This window comes from Quercus suber, unplaced genomic scaffold (genome assembly GCF_002906115.3).
Source record: "Quercus suber isolate HL8 unplaced genomic scaffold, Cork oak 2.0 scaffold_633, whole genome shotgun sequence".
Taxonomy (NCBI): Eukaryota; Viridiplantae; Streptophyta; class Magnoliopsida; order Fagales; family Fagaceae; genus Quercus; species Quercus suber.
In genome coordinates, this window is record NW_027070075.1 from 14,592 (window position 1) to 38,509 (window position 23,918).

Here is a 23,918-nt window from a genome sequence, read left to right on the forward strand (position 1 = left end):
AAAAGCAATTGATGAAGGAGAAAAAAGAACCCAAGAAATAATATGTATTTTTGTGTTAGTAAAATGGGTTTCTTTCAGTTAGTGGGATTGTGGGTTTGAATTCCATGTGGGAGTTGTTATTATTTGGTTGGCTCTCTATGAGTCCAATGTGTTTGATTAAATTCCCAACAGAACTTTTTGTTACTTGCCAAAGCAAAGCTTACACAACAGCCAATTCTGGTTTTTTTAAGCTATTTAGATTGATTGTGCCTGTTGAAGAATGATAGGTCTAGACACTCATTGATAAGATTTCATTATGGTGAAAACTCTGCTTGTAATGTAAAGTTATTAGAATGCTAATGGTTAGAGTTTTAACATTAAATTATGCTTGGATTTATTAAAGCCTAGGAAGCATGGACGCTTCATTTGAGTGTTGTACCCACTGTGTTATGTTATAATTTTTCAAAAATTGCTAGTGTCATACCCGTACCCCTACTTGTGTCCTTCCTAGATTTAAGCTGAGCTTTGTTTAGAATCTTTAGATTGGCCTGGCTTAAGCAAACGATCAGGTAGCCTCATCACATTATTGTCATCATATTTATAATCAAATTATTATTATTTGGTTCTATAAATGATTAAAATGGATTAAGGTATTATTTCTATTATGTTAGATGTTAAATCTTATAGTTTTATGTTCAATAGTACCTTTTAGACTTATTAATATTTCGTCGATGCAGATGTAGCCTTCTCTCCTTGACCTTGACTGCGTCATCTACACTGGTGACCACGATGCCTCGCCTCACAGCTTGATGGCTCGCGCTCTTGATCGATTTGGAGTCAAGCTAATTCACCCACCTAAGGTTCTCTCTCTCTCTCTCTCTCTCTCTCTTTCTGGAATTAGTGAAATTAGCTGATTGGATTTGGGATTTTATTTAATTGTGAGTTTGAGAATTTGTTTATATCATGTAGTCAGTGTGGAACTATTCAAGATGTACTAATTCATGAAAAAGTTTTGGAATTAAACAAATTTCACAACTCCTATAGGTGTAGTAGTGAGAGTTAGTTACATGTTTATTTTTTGAGAGGCAATCTTATTGCTGAGATGTTAGCCTTATATGTTTTTGTTGCTGTTTGTTTGTGTGTATATTTAAGTTACATATGTGTCCACTATTCCAGTGTGTTTTGAACACGAGCTAAGAAGCATGGACATCGACACTGTCAAGGGACACGACAATTCTTGAAAAATTAAGACACCTATGCATGGTGATACCAACAACTATCAAAATCTTTAAAAACATCAATAAAATTCTAAGGTAATAATTTTCAATAACAAATTACATGGATGCACTAGAGACTTTTGGAGTACCTGTGCTTCTTACCCCATGGGCCTTATGGAAATGCCATTTGAGCCAAAGCTTATTGGTGAGATGTTAGTCCGCAATAATCTACCTTGAACCTTTGGAACATTCAATTGCCTTGCGTAGCACTGTATCTCCAATTTTGTTGATTGTATCACTAATGTTGTTGGGAATGTGCTGGGATTTTGTACTTTAGTAGCAGTGATTTATCTTACCGATTATGGTGAGTGTTTGATTCTTTGTTCATTTGATGTTAGTTGCTGTTACAATGCATGTTGTTGTGAATATTCGGCAATCTTTGAATTTTTTGTTTCATTGTTACCATTGTTATATTATCTTAGTTTATGATATCTTATATGTTCAGGTGGTGCATCTCTATAAAAGGAAGTGGGTTGAAGAAACCACTTACCCTCACTTCACTATGATTGGTCAAAGTCTGGGTTCGGTCTATCTCTCATGGGAAGCTTTGTACAAGTTTACTCCCTTATATTATTTTGACACTAGTGGATATGCTTTTTACGTATCCTCTTGCACAGATGTTTGGATGCAAAGTTATCTGTTATACCCATTACCCTATATTAGTTTAGACATGATATCTCGTGTTCGTGAACGATACTCAATGTATAACAATGATGCCTTGATTGCTCAAAGGTTTGTTTCTTAAATCTTTAGATCACACATTTTGTATCTATGCTTTGTGATGTTTCCCTGATGGGTTTGTTTGTATATCAAAACCTTCAGTTTTTCATTTCCTTCTGTAATAATGAAAATTAGAATATAATTATAATTTTTTTTAATAATTTTAGATTGAAAAGTTGCTAAGGAGCATGGCAGGGAAGTTATTGCTCCTCGGGCCCCTGCAATGTGTTAGAATCCACATGATTCTGGAATTAATGTTGATTGATAATTTGATGAGTGTGGATTTATCTAAGTCATGAACTTGGTAGTGACTTTAAAGCATCTTTGTCAATAGCAAGTCAAACATTTGTGTTGGGTACTTCCCTTTAAAAAATTCCACAGGCAAGTATATGGTCACATGCCCATACAGATTAATGAATATTTAACTTAGGCGTGTCAGCAACCTAATAATCATATGAGGTCCTGTATCCATTTCTTTTCCGAGTTCTCACTGATGGCCTAAGTTGATATCTTTTACATTACATAAAGCTCCTGCATGCATTTGTAACAGCTGTAGACAACTTTATATTACCTGTTCTCCTCTTATGTTTTATTGTAAAATTTTCTTATGTTTGTTGCAGCATTTGGCTATCTCAGTGCAAAGTTCTCTATTACACAATTATTAGCTGGATGTATGGATTTGTAGGCTCTTGTGCACACCTTGCTATGGTCAACTCTTCATGGACCCAGTCTCATATTGAAAAGCTTTGGAGAATTCCTCACCGAACTAAGCGAGTGTATCCTCCTTGTGGTACTTTGGGACTTCAGGTTTGTAATTTCTTGTTTCTATAATCTAAGGATTTTGTATGCATTGTGGGGTTGAAGGCCTTTGTGTATGCGTGTGTGCATTTTTTTTTCCTTCCTGTCGGTCCAAATTTCTCCTTCCATTTTTCTTTATGACGCAACATTATTATTGATCTTAGCATTCAATTTATGTTCTTGAATATAAGTCATCATTTATTGTTGTCAATTTTTTATTAAACAAGTTATCATTTATGTTTTCTTTGTGACAAGATAATATCTATTGGTGGCAGGTTGGTAGGATTAGCCACATTTTACTTTTTTTTTCCTTTTTTCTTTTTTCTTTTTTTTGTAATTTTTTTTATTAAAAAAAAAATGCAATATTTTTAGTTTTATGTCGGTAACATATTTTCTCTATTCTGACAATAATACTAGGAATATCTAATAATCCTTGCTTTTGTTAAAATTCCGATGCAAAAACCTGTGGGTTTTAACAAGTTGCTGTCCAAACTTTGGAAAGACCTTCTAAAAGTCCAATAATTATATCAGTGGCTCAATTTCGTCCAGAGAAGGTGTGCATACTTGTGTTATCCTTATGAGCACAAGGTACTATAATTTTGATGGCTCATTTTTTGGGGCCTATTGAAGTTATGCATGGCAAGCTCTTCATAACTTGATTCTTTTATCTCAGGCACATACTCTCCAACTTGAAGCCTTTTCAGTTGCTCTCAAAAAGTTAGATGCAGACTTGCCTAGACCTAAACTTCAATTTGTGGGCAGTTGTCGGAATAATTCAGATGAGGAAAGACTGCAAAATTTGAAAAATAAAGCTATTGAGCTAAAGATGGATGGGGACGTCAAATTCTATAAAATCTGAAGTACAGGTTTGTGCCTGTCAAATATAGTCTGGATCCTTTATACAGCCATATTATGTTTTGTGGAATTTAATGGATGAATATGTGTGTTAAAGAAATTGATAAAGAAATTGATTATCCTTAGTCCAATAAGAATTGCCAATTTGATGGACTTCTCCCACTCAGGGTTACATTTATTACACACTAATTTCTAATTCATCTAGTACAGGACATGTCATACACATGCAGGGAATTTGAGAATAGTGTTCTCCCTCATAGGCTGCAGTTAATTAGATTACTACTATACATCATGTACTTGCTTAAACAGATTAAGAGCAGTTGCTTGTGCTCCTTAGTGTTGAAAATTCAAATGTTCTAAGTTAGCAGCTACCATGCGTGTCTTGATCTACTGGGCAAACTAAATTATGTGGAATGACAGAATTGTTGACATTGACTAATTATGTCAGTGGTTCTAGGACTTTATGATGGTGCATGTATTATCTTGTGTATGCTCGGCATACAATCAACTTTATGTGGACCGACACTTAATTAAGAAATTAGTTACTGTCCTTTTCCACTAACATCTCATATAATCCTGGGGGTGTTTGGAGGAAGCCAACAATATGTTTTCATTATAAAATATGATCAGTGGTGATTGACATAAGGGAATTAGTGAAGCCATTTAAATGATATGTAATTCATAACTACCATTAAAAAGTTCCATTAGCCAGTGTATCTTTGTGGAGCTCATTGAAGTCATGGATATCTTTTTTTTTTAATAAAGAGTAACTCAATCTCCTCAATCTTGGTTATCTCCTATGTTGTAGATCTTTTATTGCTGATTTGACTTGTTTTTGCTGTCTTATCCTTGGTCTAATCTTCACAATCTGCAGGGACTTGGTGAGACTTTTGGGTGGTGCTGTTGCAGGAATCCACTCTATGACAGATGAACATTTCGGCATTAGTGTTGTAGAGTATATGGCTGCAGGCGCAATCCCAATTGGTTGGCATCTTTTCTGATCTCCTATTTAAAACTCCAATACTGTATATGTTGCTCAAACTTTTCCTTATCTCTACTGCTCATAATTCTGCTGGCCTAAAGATGGACATTGTTTTAGAAGAAGATGGACTGCAAACAGGATTTCTTGCTTGTAGTGTGGAAGAATATGCAGATGCCATCCTGAAAATTATGAGGATGTCTGAATCTGAGAGGCTTGAGATGGCTGCAGCTGCAAGGAGCCGAGCAGGCAGATTTTCTGAGCAAAGATTTAATCAAGATGTCAAAGCTGTAATCCGGCTGGTTCTAAATTCTGGTTCCTAATAATGGACTAACAACAGATACAGCGTGCTTGTAACTCAAAGAGTGTAACATATTCTACCCTTCAATTTTTTGGCATTTTAGTTGTAATCCAGTAATTGGATGAAGTTTTGCTGTCTAAATGGTTCAAAATAATTTTGATCTCCAATATACCTCAGAAAATCTTAATTATAATTTATTTCTACCATATGGCCTGGCCTGATGGGTTGTGGATTTTAATTAACTCTATTGGTGAAGTCTTTATAAGGGTCTTGGGATTGAATACTACAATAATAAAAAACTTATTGGTGTTTTTTTTATAATAAAGAGCAATTGTCATGGAATAGACATTCTAGACTTTTTGTATTTTTTTTTACTAAAGACACTATAGATTTAATTTTTTTTAATGTCTATTAAAGAAGTTTTATAGAAAATGCAGTCTGATCTGTAAATTATTAAACTCATAGGCTTAGTTCAATCATCAATGATAATAGAAAAGGAAGTTTTCAATGTCCATCTAGAGGTAGTTCATTGATACTTTGATGCAGTATGGGCAAGCATAGAGGAGTGAGTTGGGTGTCCCATCAAGAGGGTCCTTGGAAACGGCTAGAACTAAGAAGGTATGGCCATGAACAAAAACAAGGCATTCATGAAGGGATTCATGTAGGAAGAGTTCAGAAGTTCTTGTTGTTGTGGGTCGCAACAGTAAGGTTTACTACCAGGTAGTGTCTAGAATAAAAGGGTTTTGAACTAGAATTGTAACTTCTCTTCCTATAGAATTGCCTTGATTGGGGTAGGGTTACCCTTGTAATGGTTTTTCCTTTGGATTCATTCTCCATTAGTTCTCTATTTTATCACCATATTGTTGTGGTCATTGCTTTATGGTTATTTTGACCATTTTTTAGGTTTCAAGAGTATTTTGGTCATTTTTTGGATTTCAAGGGTATTTTGGTAATTTTAATGTTTCGTGGGTATTTTGGTCATCTTTTAGGTTTTGGGAGTATTTTGATCAATTTTTGGATTTTAAGGGTATTTTGGTAATTTTAAGGTTTTTGGAGTATTTTGGTCATTTTTGAGTTTTGGGGGTATTTAGGTAATTTTAAGATTTCGGAAGTATTTTGGTCATTTTTTGGGTTTTGGGCGTGTTTTGGTAATTTTCAGGTTTTGGAGGGTATTTTGGTCATTTTTTTTGGATTTTGGGAGATATTTTGGTCATTTTTTGAGTTTCGAGAGTATTTTAGTCATTTTGTAGATTTTGGGGGTATTTTTGGTTATTTTTTAGGTTTAAAAGGGTATTTTAGGTTTTTTTAGGTTTTAGGGGTATTTTGGTCAGTTTTAGGTTTAGATGTTATTTTGGCCATTTTTTAGGTTGAGAGGGTATTTTGGTAATTTTAGTGGTTTTGATGTATTTTAGAGTTTGGTGATTTGTAGAAATGATACTTGAATCATAATTGGGTTAATACCCATTTAACCCAATTAATAATTGGGTGGGTTTGTGTTGATTTTGCCACTCATAAATAAAATACAAGTTTGCACCGGTTTGTATCAATTGTACTTGAGATTTTTCAAGTGTTTTGACTAGTGTTGATGTTTCAACCAAGTTAAGAAAAATTATTATTAAATGTTAAAAATAAAGAGTTATAAAATATGTTATTTGAACTAATATATTGGGCTAATGTACTTAGACTAATATTTGAGCCGATAAAATATGTGGATTTTAATTTATTTGTTTATAAATATATAAATAAATAAAAACATAAATAGCAGTATTCCCGAAACAATACATCAATATTAACCAGTTTCGAAATATTTCATTCCCTTTACTTTTTGAAAACGACTTCCAGTACAACATTGACTACTTTAATTTGAGCAATCACGGAAATGTGTTTTCTTAGATGATAATATCTTATTTATGGCTTACAACTTATGTGTATTCTCACATGTCCAGATGTCCTATGATGTGGTACCGTTTGAAAGGTTCTAGTTAATGCACTGAAAATTTCAACAAAACATGATAATCAAGATTGATTGAGGTGAGAAAAAATGAAAAAAAAAATTAAGAAAAGCATTTTGTTTGATGATTATTGTCCACTTGGTATTATTGTAAAAATTATAACTTTAACTATAGAGCCTACCTTTTAATAGTAAAGCTTTTGCATATAGAGGTTTAATTGGAAAACTTTTTAGTGTTTTAATTGTATGGTAAATTACTGTGAATAATGATTTAAAATTTATAAAAAATGAATAGTGAATTGTAATATTTTTTCTTCTTCTTAAAAAGTATAAATTTTAAAATTTACCTTAAAACTGTTTTTTTAACTTTAGGAAAAAAAAATACTTTTAAAACTTTAATGGAACACGCTACATCATTATTATTAGTTTGACAAAAGTGCTTTGGCTTGAGGGGTCTGATAACGCAATACAGACGCATCCTTAAAACGAGCAATTTCTGTTTGGCAACAATTAATTTTAGAGATATTGCGTGCAAGTCTCCTGTGATATGCTGTTTTGATGTGAAAAACACACTAGGCATAATACTTTAATATTAATAACATTATTATTATTATTATTATTCTTACTCTTATCCCTAATGCTTAAGCAAGAAGTAATAAGCAATAAGCAATAAGCAATCATTTCGTTCCTCAAAAAAAAAAAAAAAAAAAAGCAATCGTTTCATTTAGAATAATTTAATATTTTGGCATAGCTTTATAAATCATCTTGGATATTGGCAATTTGGCTTTGGCGCAAGATGGCAACGAAAAAAAAAAAGTCTTTTCTCTACTGCTGTATTATTGTTTCTAGGCCGTGTTTGGATCGTGTAGAAATTAACTTTTGACTGCTTTTCTCTAATTTTCTTCTTTCTGATATTCAAACATTTCCTCTCTATTCATTCATCATTCATTCCTTCAGAATCAGAGGTTAAAGGATGTTCTGATTATGAAATGGAAATTGCAAACGAACATGCCAGAACTACAAGGAAAGTACCCAAAAGAAACCCTTTAAAAAATATGAAATAAAAACAAAAACAAAATACAAAAAGAGATGGCCACACTTTTATTTTTGAGATAAATGGAACAAAATTAATCTTCGTATCCCATCTCTTGTATGTCTTTCCATACTGTACATATACAGATCGTAATCATATACAACAAATACAAAGAAGATAACACGTATTATATACACACCATCTTTAAAAGCCAAAGAATTCTTGCTCAAATTGCACCTTTTACTTTCGTAAACTCAAAATGGAAGAGGAGGTAGTGAGTTCAAGATCCATAAAAAATAAGAGAGTATTTTATAAGATTCTTTAAAGGAAATGTAGCTCATCATATGTTGTAAGATGAACCCTTCTCATAAGACAGTCTCATAAAATAATTTTTTCAGATCAGGATGAAAAAGTAGGGCGTTGGGAGGGTTGCTCCATCAAAGAGAGGATTCGAGCATGAGAGGCACGAGCGTCGATGACGGCCTCGGCCTCGAGTTCAGCGAGCTGTGAACATAGCCTCTCTTCGCCTTCCTCTGCAATTTTGAGCCTCTCCCATGCCCTTTGCAGCTCCTGCTTCATTTGCTCCTCCCTCTCCTTGCTCTTCCTCAGCTCCCTCTCCAACTCCTCATTCCTCTTCCTCAATGACAACGTGGTTTCTTCCTCTTGTTTAGGACCCATATATATGTGTGTGTGTGTGTTGGTGTTTCCTTTCTCTTAATAGCAACTTGGTGTTTAGACTTTAAACTTCAGAGCGTTAAAACCCAATATATAGAAACTAAAACAAGTATGTCTAGGTTCAATGAATCTTCTCGTTGCATAAATTTCTTCACCTACGTACGCGCTTTGACATTTTATGATTTTAGGTTTGGTCTCTGTTTTTGACTTGTCATTTTTTGTAATAATTTTATTGATATTCTTTCTCTTGCGGGTATGTATATAATTAAAATTTATACACCGAAAGAGATTTATATCTGAAATATTATTTTAGGTTTTTTTTTTTTTTTGACTTTCATTATTTCACATTTAATAACATTCACACTCTTTCACATTATTATAATATATTATATGTAAACATTTCATATGAAAGTGTAAATATTGTATCGAACATTTCAAATCCAATAATATGAAAACAATAATTAACCCTTTTCAATCTTCTCTCTTACTATTGAATTTGCTCATGTCATGCATGCGGTGGCGGAGCCACTTGTGGGCAACGCCCAAACTTCTTAAAATCTCTCTATTAGTTTTCCCATATGGTATAAATATAAAATATTTATAACCTTAAAAAAAAAAAAAAAACTACTTTGGCCCCTCTCAAATTTTTTTTTTAAAACTTTAAACTCTAGTGTAAGTTATAATTCTCCATATATATATATATATATATGTATGTATAAGCATGCGTAAAATCTAATAATATCTCTCAAACTATAATCCCTTTCTTATTAAGCCATTTAGTTTTAAATTGTTTTCACAAAGTACACAATCATGTAATTTGAGAATATGCATTATTTCGCATCTAAAAATCAGTAATAAAATCATAAAATTGTAAAAAGAAATCTTCAAATTATTCTACATATAAGTAATAATGGTGTAAACTTTTTATTTTTCTTAAAATTGTAGTTATGTTATTTTTTAGAGTTTGAGTAATTACATACAATTTATAATGGATGCACATAGAGTCACAGACACATGCCTATAAGATTAAGGTAGGTATAACCCCCAAAGAAACTTTTTTTGGCTCACCATTGCATGCATGGTGTAGGGATAAAGGCCCAAATTTGTATAGTGGGCCTTGGCCTTATTTGGGACGTGGGCGTGTCCAAGGAGGGGTAGTAATTGAAAGAGACCCCAAGCTTAGAATCACATAAGGAAGGAATGCAAAGGAGAAAAGTCCAGGAGGAATCCTTCTCGGATACGATGAATACTGATCAAATCTGTATTTCAGTAATCTAGGTGACCTTCCAGGAGGTTTCCACGATAAGGATGAGCCTCATAACGTACCAAAGCACAAGAACTCAGAAATATCTAAAGAAAAAGCTGCTACCACCGCATTAAATGCACTGTACTGTTTTTTGGCCACATTTATGTGAAGAAGACCTCTGAACAGTGCAATTTCAACTACCACAACTCACAGAAAGCAAAGAGGATATCTGATGGACATGCACTCAAGTGAAGGCTTTGATGATTAACACGTGTAGGATCAAGATGGTAGGAAAGAACTATATAATGTGAGAGACCTCCCATGAGAAAGGGAGAAGAAAAACAGAGAAGAAATACTGTAGCAATCAAGGTGGTATTGTAAACAGTTATATTGGTTTATACTCGAAATCGTCTCCTCGAACAGTGAATTTCCCAGTCCTATGTATCATGTTCTTGCTTGATCATCTTTGAACCCATACTACCATTATTAAATTCACTAGGACTTAGTTCTTTAACCAACTCTCTATAAATTTATTTACTGGGTCACTAGGCATCATCCATTCATCTTGGGCTTGAGGCCGCAAATTGTGTCCCTACAATTGGCACCGTCTATGGGAAGTGCTTGTGTGATAGTGAAGGCAACGGTTAACTATGGTAGAACCAGGTCCACAACAAGAAGAATGGAGAGGATCCCAACACGGTGACCCTTTTCTCAACCTTAAGCAGAGAGGTGACTGTGAAGGAAATGTCCACACCACACACAATGATAGGAGTCAACCTCGAGAGGGGAGCCATATCTCCCATGCAAGAAACAACAAGAGCATGCAAATGAAGATCGACCAGTTAAAGAGAGAATTACGCCATGCAAAAGGAAGCAAACTTCTACGAACTCCGATGTTTCTTCTGATGATGAAATGGATGTTATTACAGGCGAAGGTCTCGAACTCCACCCAGCAACCCTTCTCCTATGAAGAGGAGCATTATCGTGAACGACAATTTCGAAGCTCGTCACGTAGAGGTGTGGGAATGACGCTATGAGCAAGACCCTAAACCAAATCTCCAAGTCGCCTTTCATGCGTAGGATTGAAGAGGCAAAACTTCCTCGGCGCTTTCATCAGCCAACGTTCACCATCTACAATGGTCGAGCGAACCCTGTGGAGCACGTGAGCCATTTCAACCAGAGGATGGCTGTCCATTCCAAGGTTAAAGCCTTAATATGTAAGGTTTTCCCATCAAGTCTAGGATCAGTCGCAATGAGATGGTTCGACAGTCTGAGAGCAGATTCTATAAGTTCCTTCAAAGAGCTCACCCAAGTATTTGGTTCCCGTTTTGTCACACGTCGCAGGGTTCCTCGGCCTTTGGCTTCCCTACTATCCTTAAACATGCGAGAGGGTGAGACCCTAAAATGTATTCAGATAGGTATTAGGAGATGTTCAAAGAGATGGATGGTGACTTTGACGAAGTGGCCATCAGTACTTTTAAGCTCGGCCTCCCAGCTGAGCACGGTTTGAGGAAATCTCTGACTGGTAAACCTGTTGCTAGTGTGTGCCAACTGATGGACATGATTGATAAGTATAAAAGAGTTGAGGAAGATGAAGATCAGCAGCAGGGGAAAGGAAAGGATAAGTTTATCCTCAAGAGATGAGGGTTTTCAGGTCAGATCGGTATAGTAACAACAAACCACGGAGAGATTTGTTGGACAATCAGGATCGATGAATCTTCAACCAGTCAATGCTGTATTCTGAGAGTCAGTGCATCAAGTTCTAGAGAAAATCAAGAATGAGTCATTCTTTAAACGGCCAATAAAATGGTGAGAAACCCTGAAAGGCACAACCATAGCCTCTATTGCCAATACTACCAAGATCATGGACATACCACAGAAGATTGTAGGAGTCTCTAGGACCACCTGGACCAGCTCGTCCGTGAGGCCAAGTTAAAACAGCTCTTACATCACTTCAGTGGTCGGGGGAGCCAGGCAAACTCAGAATCTTGGAGAGATGATTCTTCCAGACCCCCTTGGGAACGATAAATGTCATCTTCGCTACACCGAGGAAGACTAGGTCTTGCCTGTCCAAAGTAATGTCCATGGCTCGGCTATCTGTCGAGGATGCTAATCAAGAGCTAAAGAGGCTAAAACGGAAATTTAACCAATTTTGGGATTCTCGGATGAGGATAAAGCCAAAACCATCTAGCCTCACGATGATGCTTTGGTGGTTACCTCAGAATTGGGAGATACTATGTGAAGAGGGTGATGGTGGACCAAGGCAGTGGTGCTAAAATAATGTACCCGACTTATATAAGGGGCTGAACTTGAAACCCGAGAATCTAACGCCCTACAGCTCACCCTTGATGAGTTTTGATGGGAAGATTATCACCTGAATGGCCAAATTAGGCTACCCGTGCAAACTGGTTCAAAAGTGGTGCAGGTGGATTTCATCATTGTGAATGCTTATTCACTCTACACAGTAATTGTGGCCAGACCCTAGCTTCATACATTACGAGCCCGTTTCTTTACTCTGTACCAGAAGGTAAAATATCCATCTGAAGGCCAAGTGAAGAAGATCCTAGGAGTTTAGTCTATAGTTAGACAATGCTTAGTGGCTGTCATCTGCCATAAACTCGAAACTGAGTCCTCGGCCCATGCTAAAAAGGATTTATAGTAGTTAAAACCTTCGACGTTGTCTATCGATGATTCGGCCGAGGAGGCAAAATGTGAAGACTTGGTAAAAGGTTGTTATTGGTAACAATCCGAAAAAGTTCTTTTCAGGTCAAGGGGGGGGGTGGTAGTTGACAACTCAATAAGTGACCAAAGTCTTAATAAGTTCTATCAAGCAAACAGATCTGTAAAATAATAAGTTGTACATAGATCAAATATTTTAATCTTACAAATATATCATAGATGGATTAGAAAATAATCAATTTTCCATATATCAAAAGCTGTAATTTACAATAGATTCCAAAAACACATAAGTAGTTTCAAGGGCTCAAAATAGTTCAAATACTCAGAAATAATTTATATTCTTAACAATCTTTTACAACTATGGTCGTGCTATATCCCCGTGACCAAGCATCAAATTCAAATGAAAATAATTTTGTGCTAATGTATATCCCCCATTAGCTGGACCCAGAAACACAATAGACTTGTAATGCCCTAAATAGAATTAGTTTCGGTACTAATGAATAACCCCCATTGACTGGGTATCAAAGTCAAAATATAGTCAAATGGTTCAAAATCATATATATTAAATCATAGTTCAAACATAAATATATCTCATTCAAACACATATATAAAATCATATATTCAATAATCAAATATATTTGTGATAATTCTTTATTCTTTACTTTAAATCAATGTAGCTAAAACAATAGAAATAAAATTGTAACATTTGTAAACCAATATTCAGTAACTAAATTGCAATGATATATGCAAAATTAAACAATTTAGGAGAAAGGTTACTTACCTTTAAAAGTCATACTAAAAAGTCCTAACACTTTTTTCTAACACTTTTTTCTAAAATCCTTAAATAGCACCTAAAACAATTTTACATATACTATTTACTCAATAATCAAATAATTTTAAAAAAAAAAACTTATAACGATACCTGATCAAAAGAGAAACTACTAAAAATATCTAATAATTTATCATTATTAACTCTTTTCTTATGGACAAAAATAGCATCATAGGAGACTTATCCTATATTTTAGAACCATTATTAATTTATATATATAAATTCTATCTCTCACTAAGCCTAACAAATAATTCACTGTTTCTTATAGCAAAAATGCACATAGTCATAATATTTTTGTTTCTTTACTTTAAGCCACTTATAGTTCCTCGTTATAAAGCCTATAGAATACAATATACATATAGCCATATAGGGTCAAAAGTAAATTTGTAAAGGACACCATCTGGACCCATCTTCTATTTTTATTTTTTTTTTCTTTTAATCCCCTGCCACCCCTAGTTTTCTTTAGAGCATTTGCAACAGTGGTGGTATAAAGTAATAATGCTAAATTTTAGCTCCACTTTCATTAAAATGATGCTCCAGCAGTGGAGCTAAAGTAAAAAAATTTAGATGATTCGCTACAGTGCACGTCTAAAAATAGATATGCACTGTAGCATGGAGCTAAAACTAAAAAAATACTTTTTTATTCAACTAATCCACTTGTTCCCATTTTTTTTTTCATTTATCAAAACTGGTCAGTCTTTCACTCCCATTGTATTCTCACTCTCTCTCGTTCATCTCTCAACTCTCAAGCCTCCAAGCCTCTCAAGCTCACCCACAGACACTCCGGTACAATCACTGCCATCCTTACCCACAGACAGGCCGCCGCCGCCCCCCTGACCCATGCCGCCGACACACACCGCCACAGACCCAGCTCCAACCACGGCAACCGCCACCACCACCACCACCACCATCACCACATCAGTCACAAATTCAACCATACCCACACTCATCAAACCCACCACCACCAATATCAATCACCACCTCCACCAACACGACAACCCCCACCACCACCACCACCACATTAGTCACAAACCCAACCACACCCACACTCATCAAACCCACCACTACCAGGAAAAAAAAAAAAAAAAAAGCAAACATTGGCAGAACCCACTGCCAAAATGGTTTCTTCTGCAAATTTTTCCTTTGAACCCAAAAAAAAAAAAAAAAAACAAACAAACAAACAAACCATGAACCAGAGGTTGATAGAGGCGTGGTGATGGACCTAGTGAGCGGAACTGAAGCTTGCTGAGAAATAAAGAGAGGACATTTGAATAAATGGAGAAGGAGATGAGGAGAAAAAGTAACAAAAAGATAAAACAATAAAAAATAAGAAATGGTTGAAAGTTAAAAGTGTGGCTGAGGGGATGAGACAAGAGGAGTACGTGTGTGGAGGAGAAAAACAAAGAGGAAAAAAAAAAAAAAAAAGAAAAAGAAAGAAAGAAAGAAAGAGAAGAAAGAAACGTTTATTTGGATGAAAAAAAATAAGATAATGGAAAAAATAAAATTAAGAATAATAAGAAATTAAAATTAAGAAATGTTACCATAATATTTTTGTAATAAATTTTAAGTGGTAAGTTATTATTATTTGAAAAAAATAATTTTTTTGATGGTGGTGGTGGTGGCGGCGGCGGCGGCGACGGCGGCGGCAGCGGTAGTGGCAATGGTTGCGGGTGGTTGTGATCGTTGTTTATTGTAGTAGATATATTATTTTTTGAGTAGTGAGATATATAATTTTATTATAAGGGATATATTATTTTATTACGATATTTATATTATTTTATTATGTTAAAAGTTAAAATAGATCAACTACTGCAGCATGTGTATAGGTAAAATAAATAAACTAACTTTTAGTAGAGCTAAAAAGCTAAATTTTTAGCTCCACTGTTGTGAATGCTCTTAGAGATGAGGACAAAACTAGGAAAATGTACTGTATCATATCAAAACAACAAACTTGATAAGATTGTTCTAATAACATTATTTATATTTTTTTAAATACATAAACATAAAAAATATATATAAAAATATGTATAATATTATTTAAAAATTGAAATTTTTTTCCTAAAATGTCATACAAGCATCCAACTTTTACTGATACACTATTCTTCCTCCTTTTTTTTTTTTCACCAAATCCACAGTTCGGTACAACTTCTTTTAGGCAGAAACTTGTGCAGAACCTGACTCTCCATGCCTAACCTTCTGCAACTTCCATCTACTATTACACGCATGACACAACAGTGGGCATAAGAAACAAAAATCACAACATTGAGACAGACAAATCTGCAGTACCCAGCGTCCAAATTACTGAAAAGATAAGGGCAGTTTGGTAATATTATTTTAATAATATTATTTGTATTTTTTAAAAATATGTGTCGGTGAAAAGTGTGTGAAAATATTAAATATATGTAATATTATTTAAATATTAAAAATTATTATTTAAAAAACAGTAACAAAAGAATCCTAATTCTAAACACTTTTTTGTTTGTGTCATAAAACTCATTAGATATTTAGATAGTCTCACTACTAACCAAAAATATCCACATAAAAATATTTTAATTTCGTATAAAGCTTAGATTTGATAAAAGATGAGATTTCTTAAGCTCTTAACTCAAATGTGCTGTCAATCTTTCTTTACTTGAACAAACTCAAAAGTCATTTTTAAAAAATATCTTTCTTTATTCTCTGACTTATAATTAATTAGCTTATATATAGTTAAAGTTTCGATCTAATTTTCTAAGAACTCCCTTAGTGATATTAATTATAAAATTGACCCCACAAACAGATTTACTTAAATACCCTACCTTTAAAGTCTCTCACTTTCTTTTTTCTTTTTCCAGGTATTACAATATATGTTTTCATGTATAGGCAATGATATAAGTTATAACTAAAAGAATGAAGAAAATATTATGTTTTGAAAATCATCTCCTTTTTTTATGTAGTTTGGTGAGTATAACATAATGTTGAGTATTTCTGATAAAATCGAATTGAATTCATTATTTTCATGTTAAATCTTTTCTTTGTCTGCATCTTTGCAAAGTTAAATTTTTCTCCCATTGTCAGAGTCATCAATTTATATATATATATATATATATATTTTAGTTGCTGGAGTTGATTTTTGTTTTTGGTTCTCAAATTTATTTTTCACATATATATATATAGATGCGAAATAGGATATGACAACATAATTTTAATAATATAAGTATGAGGGAAATTGATTTAAAATTTAGTACTTTTTATTTTTTTTTTTGCTGAATAAAATTTAATACATCTTGAAAGATGATTAACATACATGAAATGTTTTAATTTAGGGTAAATTACAGTTGGCACCCTGAGATTTAAGCTAATACTAAGCAAGTCTAAAATATTTCAAAAATAACCAATTTGGTCCCCAATCCATATGCTCTTAAAAATGAAATTTTTGTATTTAGCATATGGTTTAGGAGCAATTTTAAACAAGTGAAAGTTTTTTAGTGGAATTGTAGACCACATCACTTGTCCACTAGAGGACTCTATAATTTCTCAATAGGCAATGATATAAGTTATAACTAAAAGAATGAAGAAAATATTATGTTTTGAAAATCATCTCCTTTTTTTATGTAGTTTGGTGAGTATAACATAATGTTGAGTATTTCTGATAAAATCGAATTGAATTCATTATTTTCATGTTAAATCTTTTCTTTGTCTGCATCTTTGCAAAGTTAAATTTTTCTCCCATTGTCAGAGTCATCAATTTATATATATATATATATATATATTTTAGTTGCTGGAGTTGATTTTTGTTTTTGGTTCTCAAATTTATTTTTCACATATATATATATAGATGCGAAATAGGATATGACAACATAATTTTAATAATATAAGTATGAGGGAAATTGATTTAAAATTTAGTACTTTTTATTTTTTTTTTTGCTGAATAAAATTTAATACATCTTGAAAGATGATTAACATACATGAAATGTTTTAATTTAGGGTAAATTACAGTTGGCACCCTGAGATTTAAGCTAATACTAAGCAAGTCTAAAATATTTCAAAAATAACCAATTTGGTCCCCAATCCATATGCTCTTAAAAATGAAATTTTTGTATTTAGCATATGGTTTAGGAGCAATTTTAAACAAGTGAAAGTTTTTTAGTGGAATTGTAGACCACATCACTTGTCCACTAGAGGACTCTATAATTTCTCATGGTTTAGGAACCAAATTAGTTAGTTTTGAAATGTGTTTGACTTATTTGGGTTTATCACAAATCTCGAGGATGCTGAATGTAATTTATCCTTTAATTTAAGAAATATAAAATCTTTTTTATTTATAGTTTCTTAGCATTGAAAACGGCCGTAAATTTATATTTTATAGTTAATTTATTCTTGAAATTTTATATAATTTTCATTATTAAACGTTGAAAATTTTTTGGTCACACTAAATTTTTGGTTTCGTCCTTGAGGACGGTTCTGTTTGGTACAATTTTTTTAATGTGTTTATTTATTTATTTTTTTAAACGAATTTGTTCTTATTCACTCGTTATAAAAAATTTCAAATTGTAATTGAAAAAATTTACTCTCTACTTTAGTTAGCCAGCTTTTCACGTGCATATTCATCAAACTTTCTATTCTTTTTATTTAGTTAAAACTTTTTATTCTTTCTTTATTTCTATTTAAATGTTCTTTTTATTAAAGTTTATCATATTTTTCTCTCTCCAGAAAATTGTCATTACCTTCTTCTCTGTTCCAAATCCAATCCCATCCCCATGTCACTATCGAAGTCTATATCACTTACCTCCTTAGATAGTTAGATCCCCCAAAACTATGGTACGCCTTCTTGACAACTACTAGTCCTCCTCTGCTCCTAGAGACGAAACTAGGAATTTGCCACTGTGGCCCAAAACATGGAAGTAACAAATTTTTATCATTTAAGAATAACACCATTACCAACCTTTCTGTCAATGAGAGGCTACTAAGATCACTCAATGAATTCCATTCTTCAAGATATAATAAAGGTAAATGTTACAACTTTTCAAATAAAGGCCTATCCCACTTATCTAATTACCATGTTTTACCCATGTAGAGGCTAAGAGGCTAAGTGGCAAAGCAGCCAGACCCAATTTCTAATGTTTCTCAGTCAATCATCATTTTCATGAATAAAGTTGAATTCAAATTGCCGATATATGCATGAACTACTTCTCCCAGTCTCCAAGTAGATGATTAGTGAGCTAATATCCATATCCACTTCATTGAAAGAAACTAAAAATGATAAAGGTAAATATCTATAACCAACCTCAATTGCACTCATCTAGGGCCATTTTAGCATTAGCTTATTTGATTTTTATGTTATAAGTGTCGTGTGATTGTGTGTGATGAATTAATTAGCGATTTGGGCTACTTGGGTTATAATAGGTTTAACACCCCTTCAAGCTAAAGGTGAAAAGCTGAATTTGAAATGTCTTGCATGGCAAAATCTTGTATCGATTGACATGACAAGAATTTATATATATATATATATATATATTTTAGTTGCTGGAGTTGATTTTTGTTTTTGGTTCTCAAATTTATTTTTCACATATATATATATAGATGCGAAATAGGATATGACAACATAATTTTAATAATATAAGTATGAGGGAAATTGATTTAAAATTTAGTACTTTTTATTTTTTTTTTTGCTGAATAAAATTTAATACATCTTGAAAGATGATTAACATACATGAAATGTTTTAATTTAGGGTAAATTACAGTTGGCACCCTGAGATTTAAGCTAATACTAAGCAAGTCTAAAATATTTCAAAAATAACCAATTTGGTCCCCAAACCATATGCTCTTAAAAATGAAATTTTTGTATTTAGCATATGGTTTGGGAGCAATTTTAAACAAGTAAAAGTTTTTTAGTGGAATTGTGGACCACATCACTTGTCCACTAGAGGACTATAATTTCTCATGGTTTAGGGACCAAATTAGTTAGTTTTGAAATGTCTTTGACTTATTTGGGTTTATCACAAATCTCGAGGATGCTGAATGTAATTTATCCTTTAATTTAAGAAATATAAAATCTTTTTTATTTATAGTTTCTTAGCATTGAAATCGGCTGTAAATTTATATTTTATAGTTAATTTATTCTTGAAATTTTATATAATTTTCATTATTAAACGTTGAAAATATTTTGGTCACACTAAATTTTTGGTTTCGTCCTTGAGGACGGTTCTGTTTGGTACAATTTTTTTAACGTGTTTGTTTATTTATTTTTTTAAACGAATTTGTTCTTATTCACTCGTTATAAAAAATTTCAAATTGTAGTTGAAAAAATTTACTCTCTACTTTAGTTACCAGCTTTTCACGTGCATATTCATCAAACTTTCTATTCTTTTTATTTAGTTAAAACTTTTTTATTCTTTCTTTATTTCTATTTAAATGTTCTTTTTATTAAAGTTTATCATATTTTTCTCTCTCCAGAAAATTGTCATTACCTTCTTCTCTGTTCCAAATCCAATCCCATCCCCATGTCTCCATCGAAGTCTATATCACTTACCTCCTTAGATAGTTAGATCCCCCAAAACTATGGCACGCCTTCTTGACAACTACTAGTCCTCCTCTGCTCCTAGAGAGGAAACTAGGAATTTGCCACTGTGGCCCAAAACATGGAAGTAACAAATTTTGATCATTTCAGAATAACACCATTACCAACCTTTCTGTCAATGAGAGGCTACTAAGATCACTCAATGAATTCCATTCTTCAAGATATAATTAAAGGTAAATGTTACAACATTTCAAATAAAGGCCTATCCCACTTATCTAATTACCATGTTTTACCCATGTAGAGGCTAAGAGGCTAAGTGGCAAAGCAGCCAGACCCAATTTCTAATGTTTCTCAATCAATCATCATTTTCATGAATAAAGTTGAATTCAAATTGCCGATATATGCATGAACTACTACTCCCAGTCTCCAAGTAGATGATTAGTGAGCTAATATCCATATCCACTTCATTGAAAGAAACTAAAAATGATAAAGGTAAATATCTATAACCAACCTCAATTGCACTCATCTAGGGCCATTTTAGCATTAGCTTATTTGATTTTTATGTTATAAGTGTCGTGTGATTGTGTGTGATGAATTAATTAGCGATTTGGGCTACTTGGGTTATAATAGGTTTAACACCCCTTCAAGCTAAAGGTGAAAAGCTGAATTTGAAATGTCTTGCATGGCAAAATCTTGTATCGATTGACATGACAAGATCTTGTATCATTGACATGGCACTGATGATGGAGTAGACATCTAATGGCATGACAAAATTTCTAGGGTAGATATATAGGATCTTGTATCAAAACCTTGTTACCTTGCATAGATTTAAGCTACTGACGTGACAAGCAATGTGGTTAGGACTGACTATGTAAGAGCACTAGCATTAAGGGTGTAAAAACCTCCCAGTTGCTATTTTAGCAACCAACAAGGCCAAATTGCCCCACATCCAGGAGTTGGTTTTTATAATTTTTACCAACTGTTCACAAGGATGTAAAGCAAAAATATTATTTTAATGAAAAAAAAAAAAAAAAGATAGAGAGATGGAAGAAAAGAGAGAGAAATCAAATTTTTTATATTACTTGTTGATATAGTTTATATTATTTTAATGAATTGTATGTAAAAATAGAAACTAAAATGTTAGGTAAGTTGTAAAATAAGATAATAAAATAGATAAAATATATTTTAAAAATGTAAAATAAACACATTTTTTACATTCCGATGCTAGTGCGTCAAATAACATCCTTTCCGCAACTTGTAAGTCGTAACACCTGGTGTGAGTGACTCCACCATATGTAAATAGCGTGGGCCGTATGAACAAGAGTGTTGGCCCGTGCCGTGTGTTTGTTTGGTCACTCTTCTATAGTCCATACTGATGTTAACAAGTCAATATCAAATCAAATAGACCCATATATCTTACTTCACTTTCAACCCTTGACAGAAAATTTTCATTAATAAGATAAATTTATTAGTTGAATTAATAGTGAGACTGAAAAAATCAACTAATAAATTTATCTTATTAATGAAAATTTTCAACTAATAAATTTTCACGTGTTGAATTAAACAATTTTGATAAATTTATGAAAATTGTTTAATTCAACACGTGACTACGGGGCATATGTAACCTAAAAAGTATTGAACAAACTTTCAACTTGCCAACTATCATTCTTTTGTATGTAACCTAATCTTTCCATTTCAAAATTTTTTATGCAAATATTGGAATAAAAAATAGAGATAATGGAACTTTTTCTGTTTAATAGTTTTTCGATGTCTGGTATATATATAGAAGATTTGACTCTCCGAATTACAACGACCTCTTGATCTAGCGGTATTTCCTGAGCTTCCTATGAAGATTGAACAGAATTCAAACTTCAACAAACAAATTGTTATATATAACGAAGATATATATATTTTCAACTTTCTTGTGGCTTCATCTCAATATTTGGGAGTTGGGACCACCTTCTTCACATTTATTTCCACACAATAAAATATGCTAAAAGTTAATGATGTTAAAGGAATTTGATTGATTAAGAGACGCTTTATGTATGAAAGAATGTGGTTAATATGGGTCAATAATTAATACAGTACAAGTGGGTTGAGTTTGTCATTTACTTTAAAATATTTTTGTAAAAATAATGACAATTAGATAATGACAATTGTATAAAAATAAAAATATTATATAATCTTAATTTACAAAATAAAATGATCACACCTACCCACATTGATAATAAATAACAAAAATTGGTAATAAACTATTATGTAATAATTTCAAAATATGAAAACTCATAAAAGAAAATTGTAAGTCTTCATGTATATTTGCGCGCGTGTGCGCGTGTGTGTGTGTGTGTGTTTTTTTTTTTTTTGGTTGACATTAAGATTCACATTAAAATAGTTCTTAGTTCCTAAACCAATGCCCTTAACATTTTCCTTTTGTTTAATTTAAGTTTTTTAATGACCCCCTCAAAAAAATTCCTGAAGCCATCACTGTTCCCTAGTCCTTTGTTTATGATCTGTTAATAAAATTCTTTGCATTCATCCCAAAAACATATACAATTTGTCAAGGATGCAATGGACCACAAAGATTATAAGCCTCCCTAATTATACGAATCCTTAGGTTGTATCCTTTTTATTTAGCTACAATTTCATCTTTTGTTGATTATATCTTCTCGGGAAGTGAGGTGATTTTTTTTTTCTACTTTTGCGACAGGTAATTGGGGACTAAGTTTTGTCACAAATTTTATCCTCAAAAAAAAAAAAAAAAAAAAAAAAAAAAAAAAAAAAAAAAAAGAGAGAGAGAGAAGAAGAAGAAGAAGAGGAAGAAGAAGAAGCTTTGTTACAAATTTGATAGTGGTTTAAAATGACAACTCTCCCTAACATTACTACATATTTTGAAAATCTAATTATTAAATTGTACACTCTTCTTCAATTTTTATTTAGAGAATTAGGGATACAAGAACATGTGCTTTTTTTAATTAGAAGAAAATTAGCTATGATTTTTATGGTTAAAGATTAATTTGGGACATGTTCTACTTTGTCATATAAATTCTACATACAAAAACAAAAATTTCATTGTTATATTTCTCTTATTTTATGTTGTATATGCTAAGGCATATGAGAGTGACATATATTACCCTAAAAAGGAAAAATTATGCAATACTCTGGAAGTCCAATAATGTTGCACTCTCTCCTCTCACATGAATAGTGGGTCTTGCCATGAATTTTATGAGTGGGTCTACTATTATGTAAGAGAAGAGAGAAGGAAATTATTGTACCCCAAAACATTATATAATTACCAAAAAGAGTAACATTAATTATCTAATTAATTTGTATACATTTTTATGAAACTATCGTTATATTCTAATGTGTAATCTTTAATTTATGTAACAAAAATATTGATTTAAAATATTTAAAAACATTAATTATGATTAATACAATTTAAATGATAATTATATATGGAAAGAGTAGATTCTAGTTAATTCAACTGATAAAATCTGATGATTGAATAAAAAATCTAAGGTTTAATTTTCACTTACACCAAAAACTAATTAATATCTTGGTTTGATGATAAAAAACTATCATCAGAAGCGGACGTCATATGTTGAAACTCTCTTTAAAAAAATAATTAAAAAAATAAACCTTAATGGAAAGAAAACATTTTTTTTTTTTACAACAAAGGTGTTCAGGCATCTATGAATATCTGACTATTCTTTCAGGTGTATGTAGTCCTTCGTCTTACACTCACCAAGTTATTACAAGGAGGAATCTCAAGGAAGTGGCTCGAAGATACTAGCAAGTTTTCAAACCTAGAATCTCATTGATATCATGAAGCTTTAAGAACCACCAAGTCAACCCCTTAAGGTTCGAAAACATATGTTTTGAACTGTGTGTGTTGTTTTTTAAAATTGAAAATTATTACTATATTTAGTTGAGCCAATGAATATATAATAGTCATAAATTCTATAGATGATAAAAATACAACATTATTTATAGATGTAAAGTTGTAAACCATTCAAAATTCAAATAAATCTATAAAGACTATACCAATCCTAAATTCTTGAAAAATAATGAATTTCTCCTTCAAAGTAAAAAAAAAAAAA

At 32.4% G+C, this 23,918-nt stretch overlaps 1 pseudogene; it reads left to right on the forward strand.

Moving 5' to 3' along the window:
- The first annotated feature begins 332 nt into the window (after positions 1-332).
- Positions 333-5,132, forward strand: LOC111984563 (GDP-Man:Man(3)GlcNAc(2)-PP-Dol alpha-1,2-mannosyltransferase-like; annotated as a pseudogene).
- The last annotated feature ends 18,786 nt before the right edge of the window (positions 5,133-23,918 follow it).